Below are 19,335 nucleotides of genomic sequence, written 5' to 3' on the forward strand. Positions count from 1 at the left end.
GCTATGGTGGCCCTTGGCAACTCTCTTCATGGACTGTGATGCACTCTGTTACCTTGTCATATGGCTCAAATATTCCTTATTTTTACAAGATTATTTCTAAACGTTGTTGATGTTTTCTTACATACTAATAAAAGACATGTCATTGCACGATTCTTTGTCCTCATTCTTCATGTTATTTTTTGAAAGCTCTAGTTTATCTTGTTGATCCTTAAAGGGACCTACCAAAAATAATTGTTTTTCAAAAATCATATATGTAAGACAATTGTAAATGACTTTAAGATTAACATCTCCAATGTAATCTTATTATTTGTCTTTATATATTTTTCTCTTAGCTTTATCATTGCATGATTATGATTAGCATAGTAATTGTTTTATATATGTATATATAGATTGTTATTTGTGTATATATGTATATTTCAATTTTCACATCCATGTGTGTATTTAGAAACTCTGCATGAATTGATGCACCTTTAACAAATGATCTGAGGATTGATACAATGATATAATCCCTGTAAAGTGTTCATTTTATTGAAATAGTATTGTCTATGTGTATCCTCTTTTTAAAAACAAAATAATGTCCCTTTAAGTGATGGTGAGCACAATTGTTAATGAATGTATTTCCATTTCTAAAGCGTTTTTGTCCTTTTTACATGAACAAGGACATATAATCTTATTAATAAACAATCTTATTGTAATGTTGACAGCACATGTATTTCATTTTCTATTCTATCTTATTGTAAAAGTGTAACCAAATAAATCTCTGTGTGTAATGCAAATATTTTAGATGATGAATATTTTTTAACAAATATGTTAACAAAATACTTCTCCTCCCATATATGGCTATAGGTAGGCTGACCATATTTAAACTTGAATAAATGACACGTTTAATCAATCCATGTATCATTATTGTTATTCCAAAACAATCAAAACATATCTTAAAACATCAATGGCATATGTATTTCTCATGTGTATCTTTTAAATGTTAAAGATATACACCATAGCTATAGTTCAAGGGACAGTCAAGTCCGAAAAGATGATTCATGATTTCGTGACATTCCTAGATAGCAATCTAGACACATACTAGTTCCTAAAATATAAATACGTTTCTTAGTGATATGCCAAGCTGTCAACTGAGTCCTTGTATTGGCTGCGGTTTTTCAGCGATCTCGGATGCGCCATGTTGCTTAAAACATCACCTGCCAGGCTGTCCAATGATTCCTTGTATTGACTGACGTTCTTACGTGATCAAGAATGTGCCTTTTATTGGATGGCGTTTTGACGCGATCAAGGATGCGCCTTTTTTTGGGGGCGTTCTTACGTGATCAAGAATGTGCCTTTTATTGGATGGCGTTCTTACGTGATCAAGGAAGCGCCATGTTAAGACGTCACATGCAAAGGTAAAAAAACGTCTGATTGGATTACGTAGTCCCGCAATATTTGTTTGTGCACGTTAAACATGTTTGTGACTGCAGCCAATTTTAAAAACCTTGTGAATATGTATTATTTGCATCATGTTACATTGTTGACCCGTAGCTGATAAAGACCACCACATTCTCTTTTGCTGGATGTCTGGTTGAATAAACGAACGAAAGCAAAATGTTTTCATGCATATGATATTTCGAGGCAAGTGCAAATCTCTATAGTCCATGTTGTTTAATATGTTTGTCAACAATATGTTCCTTTTTCAGAAAAATGACTGTTGTGTTTAATGTTAACGATATCTAATTAATAAATATGCGCTATTGTGTTAGAATAAAGTAATCAATATGCATTTAGCTTTATCATATGCTAAATATATGATGCCGACTTCTTCTAAATGTAATTTCGTTGTATATTTTATTAAAGGTTCATTAGACACTCACATTATAAATGAAATCTTTTAATTTGGTCTCTAGTTAGATAGTCCATTGTTTAACAAATACACGTTTCATTTTGCTTCTGTTCAAATAAAATGTAATTAATTATCAGACTCCTCGCCAAGCCTCTAAGTTTCATGTGAGTACCATCTCCAGCTTTCTCCTGTTTTGTGTATGATGGTGTATTGTCTTGTTTTACGGTTGTAATGGGGGTTCATCTATATTTTCAATAGAGCTAACCCGATTTTCTTTGAAAGTGTTTGAAGCTTTGTAATATTGATATCAGTATATGTTAATCTTGTTGTTTGTAGTAGTGTCTATTACATACAGTTCTGTTAAAAATATAGTATACTGTCCCTTTTATGCAAATGTTGATTTTTGTATCATGTATGAGTTCCACATTGTTTAATCTTCAAATATATTATTGTTAGCATATTTTCACCCCCCACTCCTAAAAGGACTTTAAACCATATTCATTGTTCAAACAAATGTCTTTCTAAAAAAAATTAACACAATAATGTCTCTTTAAGAAAATAGACTTTATTTAACACGTCAATATAAATCTGATTTCAATATTTAATTTTTGAACAAGTACATGTAGATATACCAACAAGCTTCAAATATGTGTTAGCATTTGTAATTTTGTTAAAGGGACAGTTTAGAAAACAAATAATGTTTTGCATTATTCTAAAAGTCAATTTTGTAATATCAATGATATCAAATGTTTCTCACCAATTAATCATTTGTCTGTGTTTATTTAAATTTGCTAGCTAAACCTATGAGGTTCGTGTGCTCATTTCTTCGAGCTTGAAGAGTGCATGTAATCATTATACAATTTGACCACTAGAGGGCAGTTGGATAGCATTTGTATATGTAAAACCTTGTGCTCATACAGCATATTATTTACCATGTATTGATCATTGATATCTAAAATGTTGTTATGTCAGAACAACAAATAAGTGGTCATTTTTCCTAGTCATAGATACAAGGTTAAGCACATAAGTCACACGTATTTCTCCATGTTTTGTTGTTTCCAACTTGATAATGCGTAATACAGTGTTTTCTTTGTAATCAATAATTTTCTGACTATCCCTTTAAGCTGTGTTATTGGCATTCAAACAGTAATATGCCATCATGGATAATTGTAATGGTAATTTTGTTTGCGATTCGGGAAACAGTTTGGACATCACATCACAGAAACCAATCAATATCATGAACAAGGATAGGTATGTGATGATGTGGTTTTCACACACTTATAACCCAAACAATCTGCCTCCATGGACCCGGTCCCATAGAAGTAGATTATATACAGAGTGTGGTCCACAAGTGTATGAAAACCACATCATCACATACCTATCCATTACACATTAAATAAAAAAACATTAAAGATGAAAATAAATACTTACTTCCTCTTCCTTCCCCTCTTCCCACGGGGCTGAGGCTCTGGGAGGGGCAACTGCAGACTCCGAAGAGTTCTCCTTGGAGATGTTGTGGGAAGAGTGGAAGGAAGAGTACTGGGACGACCAAGGTGAGGAGGAGAAGAGGGCTGAGGAGGAGAAGATGGCTGAGGAGGAGAAGATGGCTGAGGAGGAGAAGATGGCTGAAGAGGAGGAGATGGCTGAAGAGGAGGAGATGGCTGAAGAGGAGTAGATGGCCCGGCAGGAGTAGATGGGCCGGCAGGAGGAGATGGCCCAGCAGCAGGAGGCCCAGCAGCAAGAGGCCCAGCAGCAGGAGGCCCAGCAGCAGGAGGCGGACCAGGAGGTAGACCAGCATGCGCCTCCCGGAAAAAATTGAACATCTCTTGGTACAGATTAATGATTCGGTTTTGGCCTTGTTCGATTCTATTAAGTATGTTTATTATTTGGTTTTGTCCTTCAATTATTTGATTTTGTCCATCAAGAATTCGAGTTCGGCCTTCGATATTTTGTATCCGGGAGTTACGCATCTGGTCTATGTAGTCCAGTAGAACCCGCACCTCCGCTATTTCCTCTTGTTGTGCTTGGCGGGGTACCCGTGCACGGCGGGGTGCCCGTGCACGGCGGTGTGCGGGTCCTTGAGGGTCCTCTGGTTCCGCGGGCTCCTCCTCTGCTTCCGGGGCCTCTTCATCAGCTTCCGTGCGCTCTTCGTCATGGGGGGCCTCTTCCCTCCAAAGTGGAAATTCCTCCCCACCACTCTCATCCCGGGGAGATGGATGAGGCTGTGTTTCTTGTGCTGCCTCCTCCCCAGACTCTGTATATTTTAAAAAAAAATAAAAAATGTATATATTAGCATATTTGCAAATGAAGCTTTAAATGACTTAGCTTACGATACAATTACAAATGCAGAATCATTAATCCACTTTGAAATCTAACAAACAATCAATAAGATTTCCGCATTTTCTAAAACGTGTTTGTGATATCTCTGGTCAATCTGAATGTTTTCGCGTTTGTTTTCAGTCTGTTTAAATGCACACCTAACCTATAGCCTAGATACTGATGTAACCGCAAAGTAATTGAATGCGTGTAAACAGCGTTATAGCATTAATCTGATCCTTAAAGGGACATGAAACCCAATGTTTTATCTTTCATGATTTAGAAGCATACATTTATTATCAACTTTCTAATGTACTTTCCTTATCTAATTAGCTTCATTCTCTGGATATTCTTTGCTGAAAAGCATATCTAAATATGCTTATAAGATGCTGATTGTTAGCTGAATATAGCTGCCTCCTGTGATTGTTTCACTGTGTGCATGGCTATTTCTTCATTAAAATATATCTCAAGAATGATTCAAATTAGGTAATATAAGTACATTTGAATGTTTTTTCAAATTGTATTCGCTACCTCAATCATGAAAGTAAATGTTTGCGTATAGTGTCCCTTGAAATACATTCGTATGTGAATTCATTGTTCAATGAGCTTACCGTCAGATGAGAGTGGCAGGTTCCCGGTATCAATTCCTCCGATACCGACTATTTCCACCTCGGAGATGCTGGGCCGCAACATTTCCTCCCATCGGCAGTACTCTATTTCCAGGGCAGGTCCGCCACCGGTTCCTGCGGCATGTCGGGCCTCCAGGCTTAACTTTTTCTTGAGATCCATCTTACAGTCCCGGTAGCAATGTTTTATCGAATCCAGATCTCTGTTCCGGCCACCCACTGCATTGACTGCATTTCTTATCTCATTCCAGAGCCTCCTCTTGTCAGTCGGGGTAGTCTTCTGGTGCTGCAGCCTCCTATACCTGGCCATATAGGCCTCTACGAGGGCCTCCTTCTCCTCCATCGAAAACCTCGCCTCCCTAGTCCCCTTGGCCTTCCCCTGTGACGATGCCCTCTGTTTCCCGGACTGTGAAGCCCTACTCTGTCCGCCACTGGGCCCAGCCACTTGTTCATCTTGAACCAAGTGGCTGGGTCCACCCACCGCTTCCACCCCCGCTTCCTGCCCCCCTTCCTGCCCTGTTCCTCTCCCCCTCCCTCTCCTCCCCCCTCTACCTCTCCCCTGCCTGGCCACCATCTGTTCCCTAAACTAAACCCCAAATAATCAAACAAAAAGTGAGTGTGATGAAATGAAAGGGGGTCAAAATAAAGAACCAAAAAGACAAAAAAAAGTGCTGAAAGTGTGAGAGGGATGTAAAAAAACAAAGAGGGTAAGGAGTATTTAAATAAACCAAAAGAAGAAGAAGACTAAAAGGAGGATATGTAAACTAAATATAACTAGGGGATGGGTATGGGATGGGTATGGGATGGGTATGGGGTATGGGATAAGAGTAAATGGGATGAAAGGGCATGGGACTACAGGGAATGGGGTATGGAGTGTAGTATGAGGGGGTAGGGGGTATGGAGTGTATGTAGTGTTATTGATAAGTGTATGTATGTATTGAATGTGTTTGCGTGTAAATGTGTTACGTGTACAGAAAAATCACTCGCTCGCTAACTCACACTACTACTAATTCTCACTAACACACTACTAATTATTCTCACTAACAAACACTCCCACTAACTCTCACTAACTACCACTAACTCACGCTCCCACTAACAACTCTCACTAACAACTCCCACTCCCACTAACTCACTCACGCTCCCACTAACAGACTCTCTCCCACTCCCACTAACTCCCACTAACTCACTCACGATAACACTAACAACTGACTCTCTCACGCTAACACTAACTCACTCACAATAATGCACCAACTCTCTAATCTTAAACCTCCAATCTCCAAAGACCCAACAGCAACACAGTCAAAGAAGCCCTGCTTGTGTGGTGCTTATATACCCTGTGTAAATGTTTAATGATGTACCAATTTCCGTTGTAAATTGTGTTCAGGTGTGCTTTATTAGCAATTAATATTAGTGCAATGTGTATTAGTTGTGTGAATTTGCGCATGCTCATTTGGAGTTAGTATTTGTGGAATGTGTAGAATGCGATGATTTCATAGTGGTCGTTTTCTCTAACATTGTCCAATAGTATTCTTTTTAAATGTGAATTTGCGATGGTGTGGTATTAGTGAAGTGTTGTATATGTATGTTTGTCCTAATATATAGTGATATTGAATGCGATTATTTTTCTAGTGTATGTATATATTTTTTATTCCTTGTTGTTATTTTGCGAATTTCCGCATCTTAAAGTATATGCGTATTCCCCGTATTAAATTTTAATAAAAATCCCCCCGCTTGTGAATGTGTAATGCTTGTGTGCTTTGTTGATTGATTGTTGTTGTGACATTTGCGGCGTGTTATTGTTGTGCATGATGTGGTATGCGTCATATGACCGAGCTGTGCGTATTCTCGCGAGATCGAGTGTTAGGTGAAAAAAGCTATTTTTTTGCTTTCCCATTGATCTCTATGGGAGACTGTCTAACGCGGGCAGTATTCCGCGTGTGACATACACGCGTTAGGAGCATCGTTAGATGGTCTTTTTTGAACTCTAAATACCTGAGTCAAACAATGCCGTGCGTTAGACATAAAACATGCGTGGCGTTAGCAACCCATCTACCGCCGAACTCCAAATCTAGCCGTTAGTGTACTAAGTGAAAAATGCATGATATAACCGTGCAATGTTGTATGACTTAAAACTTTCCCCTACATTCATTAAGCTCTTCTAATTGTTGTACTGTAATATAATATGTTTGTTTTTAGATCTGCTACTAATTAGTACCTATTGAGATCTCAAACCATAGTTAGCCAAAAAGTTCTCCTAATCTTGATCTGCACACTAATGCAATATTATTACTACATTATATTGGTCATTGAGATATGTATTGAGCCTTAGTACATTAGTACGTACTAATGCAATATTATGTTAGTTGTTATAATGTGCATTCTTTGTGAGTTGCTTCATAGTGTCATCCCTCTTTGTGCTCATACTACTATTCTATGCACTAGCACCATATCCTCTCCACAGATGGGAGATCATTTATAACAATACTCCTATATATATATATATATTATTAAACGTGGAAAAGACCGAGTAGTGCCATGGTTCCTTTGTTATAAAAAATTCTTATCATATCTGGAGTTTTCCAGATTAGCTGAAAAATAAAGCACACAGGCTACTTTACTATAATTTTATGATGAATTCTACTTTAGACCTGGATAGACAGGCTAGACAGAAAAAAGGACAGTAAAAATAAATATGAATCAGAACTCAAAAGTATTAAACAAAGTATTAAACAAGGGAAATTAAATAGAGATATAAGTGACTTCACTAACAATAGAGTATAAAAATGGCGAAAAAAAGTTTTTTTACAGAAATACCAACAAAACCCCAAAGTAAACATCATAGAAAGTGATGTATCAGATACAGATGGGAAGGAAGGGAGTTCCACCAGCTACCAATCCAGCAATGTCCCCCGCACCCCCGCTCCCCCTAGCAGCATCTAGGTCCTCCAGTAGAAACAAGAGAAAGGATCTTTTAGATGCAGGAGAGCAGTGAGGAGGACACGCAGAGGGGGGAGGCATAAACAAAAAAACAATGTGGGGTTGAAATCGCTATCAGAGAGATAATCAGGGACCATGGAGACCACCCAGGAGGGAACAGAGTCCCTTTTCACAGATTCGACTGAATCATTGAGGGTGATAAACCTGTCTAAATTGCCATTAACACAAGAACACATTTCAGTGTTATCCATAGGATTATCTTTTTGTCCATCAAGCAATGTTGATAAATTTGAAGTTATCAAAGATGTGCAGTTGTACATAAGAAAGTTATTACTCAAAAAACATTTCTCTCATAATCCCAATGAAGAAGGTTGGTCAGAAGAAGAACTTGTGATCCTGAGAGACTTAGAAAGCTTACTAGAGAATCAGAATCTCAAACACAAGGCAAATGGAGAGACAGATTAAATAATAAATTCACTTTTGTACCTAAAAATACCAATGCTCCAAAAATAGAGACTTTTAGAGACTTGGTATGTCGGGACATCACATCTCTGAAAATATCTCCGAAACAGCATAATCTGACATACAAAGAACACTTAGCGGTCGAAGAAATGAGACAATGGGATGAGGTGGTGATTCGGGGCTCTGATAAGGGGGGCAATATCGCCATCTGGCCGATTGACATGTATTTAAAAGAGACCTTTAAACAACTAAAGGATAAAACTTGCTATACAAAATTGCTATACAACCCCATGGAGGACTATATGAAAATCTATTCCAACCTAATTAATAGAGCCCACAATGAAGGGATCATTACAGCAAAGGAAAATAAATTCTTGAATGTAGACAAACCCAAAGTAGAAACATTCTACATGATACCCAAAATTCACAAAAATACTGGTGTCCCACCAGGCAGACGCATAGTGTCTGGAATAGGTTGTTTAACAGAAAAAACAAGTGAATATATTGACCATAGGTTACGCCAATATGTGGAAGAGCTGCCATCCTATATGCAAGACACCATGCAAGTTTTACAGAAATTAGAGAACTTAACTCTTAATGAATCCACCTGGTTGGTGACCACAGACGTGGAATCCCTATACACCTCAATAAATCACAAACAAGGCTTACAGGCCATTAAATATTTCCTGGACCGAAACTCAGAGGAAAGTGTGGAACATAACCATTTTATCTTGAAATTATTAGAATTCATACTTAATTACATTTTTTTGTATGTAATGGCCAATTCTTCCTCCAAACACGGGGAACAGCCATGGGCACCACCTGTGCGCCCACTTATGCCAACCTATTCCTCGGATGGTGGAAGAGTGAACATGTCTTCACAGAAGATAATCAAAACTATACAGACCATATACCTTTATGGATTTGTTTGATCAACGATAACTTCTTCATTCGGGAAGGCACACATTCTGAGTTACAAATGTTCCTCACCCACTTAAATCAGAACCAACTAAACATAAAATTGACTCATGAGGAAAGCCTGACTAACATGAACTTTCTGGATATAACAATTCACAAAAATGCAGAAGAACTGATTAGTACAGATCTGTATAGGAGACCAACTGCTACATATAGCGTACTACATGTTAGTAGTGCACTTGCTCCAGGTACAATGAGAGGTCTACCAACAGGTGAATTCTTTAGACACCGTCAAAATTGTTCAGAGGATCATATATACATAACCAGAGCTTCAGAATTAGAGGAAAGGTTAATCAAAAGAGGGTACATTAAAAGATCGATTAAGAGAGCCAAATATAGAGCTCTACATAAACAAAGACAAAGTTTATTGTCTAAAAGAACTAAGAGTGGCTCCAACATACCCAGATTAATCATGACCTATAATGCACAAACTCCTCAAAGCATAAATATAATAAAGAAGCATTGGGATATTCTGATGACGGATCCTATATTAAAAACTACGCTAGGAGAAAGACCCTCATTTGTATTCAGGAGAACTAAAAATATTAAAGATATTGTAACTAGTAGCCACTTTCAGAGAAAGAAGACCATTTCAGCCTTTAATCCAGGAGCTCAGAAGTGTGCAGAAGTCGCCATTGCGACCGAGCCCGGCAGGTCCAACCCTCAAGGGGGCCCCAGCTTCAGCACAAATAACTTTTTTTTTAACAACCTTTTTTTCTTTTTTTCAACAACCTTTTTTTTCCCCCCAAAAAAAATTTGTCTTTGTGTTCAGATTTTTTTTAAATTTCAAATCAGAGCGTTGCTGCGGGTTACCATGGCAACGCTCTGAAACATTTGCTGCCGAGCGGTCAGAGCTGGAAGGAGGCAGCGCTGTCTACGTGGCCGTGAATGCAGCCAGTAATGCAGGGACTGTCTCTGAAGTCACTGTGGAAGGAAGTCAGGAAGAGGTAAGTAAGTCAGTGCATTGCGATTGCACCCTGGAACCTAACCACGGCAGTGCACCGTCAGTTGGTTCATTGTCCCAGCAGCAGTTTTAACGGAATACCTGATTAATAACTCACATTAATATCAGCTGCACTGCAGAATTATGGGGTTGCAATTACCAAGTAGATTATAGCTAGGTTTAGCAATGCATTGCTAAATTGCTAACCTAGCTATAATCTACTTGGTCATTGCGACCCCATAACTCCACAGCACAGCTGACATTATGTGAGGTATTTCTCAGGTATTCCATTAAAACGGGGACAATGAACAAACGGCTGAGAGTCTGCAGCATCACTGCACAAGATAAACAGAACAACTGTAATTTTAAATGAAACCAGTAAGCATGGTGATGGTTGATATTGCCAGGAACCTAAAATCAAGTTGATTACAATGGCTCTTCGTGGAGGTAGATGCCTTAATGAAACAGCAGCAGTTTACAATCTCACAGTTTGTGGTCCGATACAACTAACTCTTTTAATTGCACACTACTCTGTTATACACATGTGTACAGAGCTGAGTCATCAGCCAGTGCCTAGTACTCAGGAGTGGTAGAGCACCATGGGGAAGCTGTACTATTGTTCTGAGAATTAGAAAGGAATATATGGCTATTTGGTTTGGTGGACTGTGTATGTTCAGTGGACAGAGACAAGACCACTGTTTTCTGAGCGTGGGGTTAAGTATATGATAAATGAGTCCAGGGGAGTTGCTAGACAGGAAGGTGCACTGGTGGGAGGGGCAATTTTAACCTTACTCTCTTGGTCTTAGCACAATGGAGGTTCAGCCAAAATTATTTAGAGGCCTTTGGACCCCATGCATCATGGTACCTCCACTGCTTGAATAGATTCAATGAGGAGATACATTTGATGTATGAAGTGATTGCAAATACCCCCTAGGGAGCTGACTGTGTTCTAAATAACAATCAAATGCAATGCCACTTTCATTATGTTTCTTTCTATTTACATATATAATGTAATATTTAATATGTTATGTAAGTATTAAAGGGACAGTAAAGTCAAAATAAAACTTGTATGATTCAGATAGAGCTCTCTTTGTTCTCTTAGTATTATTTGTTAAAGGACATGCCTAGATAGGCTCAGAAGCAACAATAAGGTAGCTAGCTGGAAGGGCAACCCTTAGGATTCACAGAGCCCTGGGCAAAACAAATTTGTGGACAATATGCACAGCCACCAATCAGCACATAGGTTCCAGCAGTGCACTGCTGCTGCTTCTGAGCCTTTTCAATAAAGGATACCAAGAGAACAAATCAAATTAGATTATAGATGTAAATTAGAAATTTGTTTAAAATTGCACGCTCTATCTAAAACATGAAAGTTTAATTTTGACATTATTATGTTGAAAAAAGTATCAAATTCACATTTTTGTGGGGGGTGGGGGGCCCTTCTTAGATTCTTGCACCTGGGCCCTGTGGTTTCTAGTTACGCCCCTGCTTCTATGTACTTTCAATTTATTTTATGTCAGGATGACTTCAAGGAAACTCCATCTAAGACTCATGGAGCATCCCAGAAATATAAAAAATGCTGCCAAAGACAGAGATGAACACAGAACCTTGACTAGTGTAGCTGCACATTTTCTAAAATGTCATAACTCTAATCAGAATGATCTACAATGCTGGGGAATTGAAAAAGTCAGCCTTGGTATGAGAGGAGGAAATTTAGAGTCAGCATTATTAAAATCAGATAGTCGTTGGATTTACTTATTAAATGCGGTCCAACCATGGGGATTAAATGAACAAAACAGTTATTATGCTTTCTTATAAATGAACTACTAGAGGTGACCCAGAACAAAACAAACACAACTAAAAACAACAATAGAGATATATCACACTATAAGCACTGCAATTTCTTAAGAAGTCAAATTAATGATACACATTTCTCATGGGTCAGTCAGAGATTATAACTAACAATAATTTTTTCCCAAGGACTCCTTCTAAACCATAAAAATGATCTCATAAGTAATAGCATTCAATACTATGAGGTTTAATCCATATGACTAGGAAAGACCTATACAATCTCCTTCTTTCAATAACAAGATAACAAACTTGCTGTCAATCATTTCTGTTGGTAGGCGAATTCAGGAACAATCAGATTCGAGATAGGGCGGTACTTCCGGTAATAAGGGTTTATATCCCCCAAGAACCGGCGGCCCGCTGCCTTTGATAAAGCCCGGAGGGGCGAAACGCGTCAGGGGACAACAGAGGGCGTCTGAGCGCTCATCTATTTTTTAACTTGCCAGACACTGGTTAATAGTAATTGTGCTCACACAGTCAACCACTATAGTGAAAAGTATTGTACAGTCTGTGTTGTGCCAGACTTAGATAATGCACCAAGTTACTGTTTAAAAACTTTACTTGAAACCTAGTTAAATTATATCTAACAGGTAACGTTATTATAAAATTTAAAGAAACAACCTGCCATTACGAGGTTATACTGAAAGCGGGAACAGAAATCTGAGTGGCTCTGAAAACTATTGCATAGACGAATATATATGATTAAGAAAGTCACATAAGAGTATAATTTACAGCTCACAAGATTTAATAGGGTAACCAGACGGATTAAAGGGACATGAAACCCACATTTTTTCTTTCATGATTTAGAAAGAGAATGCAATTTTAAGCATCTTTCTAATTTACTTCTATTATCCAATTTGTTTTATTCTCTTGATATTCTTTGCTGAAAAACATATCTAGATATGCTCAGTAGCTGCTGATTGGTTACTGCACATAGAAGCCTCGTGTGATTGGCTCACCCATGTGCATTGCTTTTTCTTCAACTAAGGATATCTAAAAAATGAAGCAAAATAAATAATAGAAGTAAATTGTAATGGTGTTTAAATTTGTATTATCTATCTGAGTCATGAAAGAAAGATTTTGGGTTTAGTGGCCCTTTAAGGTCTAAATGAACTGACAATTGCAGCAGTATCTATAATATAAAAGTAATATACAAAGTGGTAGATACAGATAGCGTACACTCTTCAATATTCATTGCTGCGATCAATAACTATTGGTTACTTAATTATTATTTCACTGCATATGATACACTTATTAGTGTGCAAACTAGAGATTCTTCTTGAAATTAATTCCAACTGTATTCTGACATTAAAATTGTTAGGGAATTAAAGAACTGACATTTTATCACACGGTTTAGATTTAAAGGGGCAGAAGACCAGTTATTTACCGTGATTGTGTTCAGTTTATATTAATCCAATCACATAGACAACTTATTATAATAGAGTGGAAAGTATATCAATGATTATTAGAACACAATATCTATATCAATCAACGCCTAGCAGTATATACCATAAACTCCACATAGGGTAGATCTACTAATACTGTATAGAGCAACTTCATAGAAAATACAAAGGGGAATAACCGAGTAGAGTGACTAATAGGCCTGAATTATCGACATTATTATCCCCCTGAGTATAGCTGTTTACAAACTCTATAACCAGTGCCTGTGTTGTTTTTATAGTTGTGTGTTATCTTTATTTTAACATGATCTTAATAAAAGTTAAAACCCTTTTGGAAATACACTGCCCATGAGTCAGGGCCCAGAGTGCTACATGTGCATACTTTGTGAGTGGAGGCACGTTGCTTCATAGTGTCATCCCTCTTTGTGCTCATACTATTTAAATATTATAAACCCCTAATCTGCCGTCCGCCCACATGGCCGAACTATACTAAAGTTATTAACCCCTATTCCGCCGCTCCCCGCCACCGCCGCCACTATAATAAACCTATTAACCCCTAAACCGCAAGCCCCCACAACGAAATATACTAAATTAAACTTTTAACCCCTAAACCGAAAGCCCCCCACGTTGCAATAAACTAATTTTAACTAGTAGCTCCTAAACATAATGCCCCTCTAACTTTATATTAAAATTACAATTTCCCTATTTTAAATTAAATTAGAACGTACCTGTCAAATTAAAAAAAACTAAGTTTAAACTAACAAACTAATATAACTTAAATGAAACTAACTACCAATTAAAGAAAACTAAAATGCACATTAAAAAAATCCTACTACTATAAAAATTACAAAGTATCTAATTGCAAAAAATAAAAAAATACTAAAGTACAAAAAATAACAAACACTTAATTACGAAAAATAACAAAAGAAATTATCAAAAATAAAAAAGAATTACACCTAATCTTATAGCTCTATAAAAATAAAAAAGCCCACCCAAAATAAAAAAAAAAACGCTAGCATACAATAAACTACCAATAGCCCTTAAAAGGGCCTTTTGTAGGGCATTTCCCTAAGTTAAACAGCTCTTTTACCTGTAAAAAAAAATACAAAGACCCCCCAACAGTAAAACCCACCACCCAACTAACCCACCAAAATACGTCCAAACCCTAAACTAAAAAAAAAAAAAACACCCAAAAAAGGTTTAAAAAATCCTAACACTAACCCCCGAAGATCCACTTACAGTTTCTGAAGTCCGGCTATCTAGGCAGCGAGAAGTCTTCATCCAGGCGTCGAGGTCTTCATCCATCCAAGCGGCGTCTTCTATCTTCATCCAGGCTGCATTTTCTATCTTCATCCCGGCGGCATCTTCTATCTTCATCCCGGCGGCATCTTCTATCTTCATCCCGACAGCGTCTTCTATCTTTATCCCGCGGCATCTTCTATTTTCATCCCGGCAGCGTCTTCTATCTTCATCCCGGTGACGCGGAGCGGGTCTATCCTGAAGACATCCGGCATGGAGCATCCTCTTCATACGGTCACCCCCGTATACTGAATCTTCAATGCAAGGAGCCTTTTCAAAATGGCGTCCCTTGCATTCCTATTGGCTGATTTGATTTTGGAAATTCAAATCAGCCAATAGGATGAGAGCTACTGAAATCCTATTGGCTGTTCAAATCAGCCAATAGGATGAGAGCTACTTAAATTCTATTGGCTGATTTGAACAGCCAATAGAATTTCAGAAGCTCTCATCCTATTGACTATTTTGAACAGCCAATAGGATTTCAGTAGCTATCATCCTATTGGCTGATTTGAATTTCCAAAATCAAATCAGCCAATAGGAATGCAAGGAATGCCATTTTGAAAGGGGCTCCCTTGCATTGAAGATTTAGTATACGGTGGCGCACGTATGAAGAGGATGCTCCGCGGCGGATGTCTTCAGGATGGACCCGCTCTGCGCCGCCGGGATGAAGCAAGGAGACGAGATAGAAGATGCCGTCTGGATGAAGATGGAGCCGCCAGGATTAAGATCCTTCAAGCGGGACTTCAGCAACTGTGAGTACCTAAAGAGGGGTTAGTGTTAGGTTTTCTAAAGGTTTTTTGGGTGGGTTTTTTTTAGACTAGGGGTTGAGCATTTCTTAAAAGAGCTAAATGCCCATACAAATGCCCTTTTCAGGGCAATGGGTAGATTAGGTTTTTTTAGATAGTTTTTTTTATTTTGTGGGTTTGGGGGGGTGGGGGTTTATAATGTTAGTGGATCTTTATATTTTTTTTCAAATAAGAGCGTATTTCTTTAGGGCAATGCCCTATAAAAGGCCCTTTTAAGGGCTATTGATAGTTTATTATAGATTAGGTTTCTTTTATTTTGGGGTGTTTTTTTTAAATGGGTATTAGAATAGGAATAATTGCCCATACATATGCCCTTTTCAGGGCAATGGGTAGTTTAGGTTTTACTTTATTTTTATTTTGTGGGTTTGGGGGGTGGGGGTTTTTATACTGTTAGGTGGTGTTTGTTTTTATTTTGTAGAAAAAGAGCTGATTTCTTTAGGGCAATGCCCAACAAAAGGCCCTTTTAAGGGCCCACAAAATGACCTTTTAAGAACCCTTGGTAGTTTATTATAGATTAAGGTTTTTGATTTTGGGGTGTTTTTTTTTAATTTTTTAAAAGTGTATTAGAATAGGAATATTTTTTATTGTTTTGGATAATTTCGTTTGTTATTTTTTGAAATGGTAGGTTTTTTATTTTTTTGTAATTTTAGTGTTTTTTATTTTTTGTAATGGTTGGTTTTATTTTTGTAATGTAAGATTTTAGAGTAAAAACAGAGATAGATGTGGCGCTAAAGGCAGCACGGTATATACTAAAGATACGGCAAGAGAAATACCTAATATTGATAATAACTGTTATACATAAATATGATAAAAATGATGAAAAAACAAACAGCGGACTCAAAAGTTATTAATAAACAGCGGACTCAAAAGTTATTAGTAAAATCTCAGAATCTTTATATTTGAAATTAATACTTTATATTTGAAATTAATACTTTGTTAAAATCAATCGATAGCAAAAGTTAAAGGTACATAGGAATACACATAAAAAATGATATACAATAACACTAAATGAACCACCGGTGGTTTAATTTAATAATAAAAAACTGGTAATATCTAAAAAAGAGGAGCTGATTTCCCTTAAGCGTAAATCAATGTGGGTAAGGCTGAAATGTCCACTTAGCAAATGATTGTCAAATATAGAAATCCAACAATAAAAAAGGATTTGATTTAGAAGGTCAAATGAGCAAAGAGACCCGTTAGTTTCTGTAGTAATTCAATGTATCCAGACAGTCAACAGGAATCCCCAATCCAAGCTGACAAGTTATGAAAGTTTAAATGATAATACCTTTTGCGCTGCAGGACAAATACCTCTGGGCAGGCTCTCTTTTAGATTCAGAGACTCACCAGACACTTCGGTCGATTCCTGTATGTAGTGACCGGGTAGCTAAGTCCCTTCTCGCAGCTTTTTTCTGTTAGCCTGTCTGCCGTGGTGCTTCGTCGGCAAACGTTTGGCGTGTGACGTCAAGTCGAGCGTCACGTGGCTGAAATCCTCCAATCAGTGTGGGGATTCCCCGCTGTCGGTATTGCTGCGGGAAATTTGAAATCCGGACAATCTCAGAGCGCTCTGATGGATAGTGGTAGTAGTTCAAAGTTGCATCTACGCGTTTCAGCCGTGTACCGGCCTTTATCAAGATGATCAGTCCATAGTGAACTATCCTTTTATAGTGATTTCAATTTCCTGTTTATTTCTTTTGGGTCATATCTTATTGGCTAGCCACCATTTGACCTTTAAAATATTGGAGAGAATTTTGAGTCGCAAATTATCTGTCCTTACCAGTTAACCCAATACTTGGTGCATTAAATGCCTAAAATTATAAAGTAATCATATAAATGCTTAAAATTAACATTTCTATAGTTATATTAAAGTTCAACAGCCCATAATTTAATTTGTAATTCTTAAATATAATTTAAGAAAGTGCAAATAAGTTTCTAAAACATAAATATTATTATTAATAAAAAAATATATATATACTATAATAAACCATAAAGGCAACAAATGATTCTTAGACACACTTCACCCTAATATAAAGCAATCTTAACTGACAAATCTCATGCAATATATTAATAAATAACCTATCTCATAAAAAATATATATATATGTACAAGATTAAAATATCATATATTTAAAAGTAGGGGGGGGGGAATTTTAATAGGTGCCCGTAAAACTAGCATAAGCTAATAGCTTATATTAATGTATAAAAGGGTTCAAGTCTAGTTCTGCATTCAAACCATCCGGTACCAATGTGCCAAAATTAAAAATCAGTTCAGCTTCCTTGTATAAAATTAATCTTTCAAAGTCACCTCCCCTACCATCATGTTTAACCTTTTTTATACCCCACCAACTAAGCTCGCTAATATTGCTACTGTGATACTCTTTGAAGTGTTTAGAAACAAAATGCCCCTCAAAACCATTTTTAATATTATTTATATGATCTCTTATCCTATCCCTTAATTTCCTTTGGGTCTGACCTAGATACTGCTTTTTACAAGAACACTGGAGGAGGTAGATAACACCCTTATCACTACATCTGATTATATCCTTTATGGTGTGTCTGTAGTTTCTGGTGGTTGAACCGATTTCCTTTAGTTTTGTGCTGTGTTTACAAGCTACACAGCTATAGCATGGAAAGAAACCTTTTATTTGAGACCCCATTAAGTCCACATCTATTGTGTTTCTGTTTCTTTTGTACATACTAGGAGCTAACTCATTTTTCAAATTTTTTGCTTTGGTGTAGATTATATCTGGGTATTTCTTCACATGGTCTCCTAGTATGTGATCTTTCCTTATAAGGTGCCAGTGCTTATTTAAAATTGATTTTATATGGCTATGTTGGGCATTATACTTTGTAATAAAAGGTATGTTCAATTTCGGCACTTGGTCATTTTTCTGGAGGCTTCTCTCTTTACCTCTAAGGAGTTCTTCCCTATCCCTCAACCTTGCTGTCTCAATTGCTTTATTGACATTGTTTACTTCATATCCTTTATCCAGGAACTTATCTTTTAAGACTAAAGATTGAGTTTCAAAATCTTCTATGTTACTGCAGTTTTTTTTGATCCTAGTAAACTGGCTAGTAGGAATATTTTCTATCCATTTAGTTAAGTGACAGCTTTCCATGTGTACATAATTGTTAGCGTCTACTTTTTTGAAAAACGTCTTTGTATGGATTTTTTGGTCAATAATATTTATCTCTAGATCCAGAAAATGTAAGGATTTACTACTTATTTCACTTGTAAATTTCAAACCCAGACTATTTTGGTTAAGATCTTCTAAGAATAGGTTGAGTAATTCACAATCACCATTCCAAATTATGAAAATATCATCTATAAATCTTTTGTAGGCTACCAAGTTCGCACCCCATGCTCCTTTATAAATAAAAGACTCTTCTAGGTAACCCATAAAAATATTGGCATAGCTGGGTGCGAACTTGGTGCCCATTGCAGTACCCTTTTGTTGTAGATAGTATTTCCCATCAAAGATAAAATAGTTATTGGTTAAAATAAATTCAATACATTTCAAAATAAAATGACACTGATCTGTTTTTAGGTTTATATCCTTTTTTAGGAAATGTTTTACTGCCAACAAGCCCAAATTATGTTCAATATTTGTGTATAAGCTAGTTACGTCACAAGTGACCATCAGATATTTATCATTCCAATCTATTTGGTTTAAAATATTCAGTAGATGTGTAGAATCTTTAAGATAGGCTGGCAGGTTAATTACATACTTCTGAAGGAATTGGTCAATATATTGGGATAAGTTGGAGGTTAATGAGTTAATTCCGGAAATTATTGGGCGTCCTGGTGGGTTAATGAGTGATTTATGGATTTTTGGCAAAAAGTAAAAAGTTGGGGTTCTGGGAAATTTTATTGTCAGAAAATTAAATTCCTT

This window comes from Bombina bombina, chromosome 4, assembly GCF_027579735.1.
Source record: "Bombina bombina isolate aBomBom1 chromosome 4, aBomBom1.pri, whole genome shotgun sequence".
NCBI classification, from domain to species: Eukaryota; Metazoa; Chordata; class Amphibia; order Anura; family Bombinatoridae; genus Bombina; species Bombina bombina.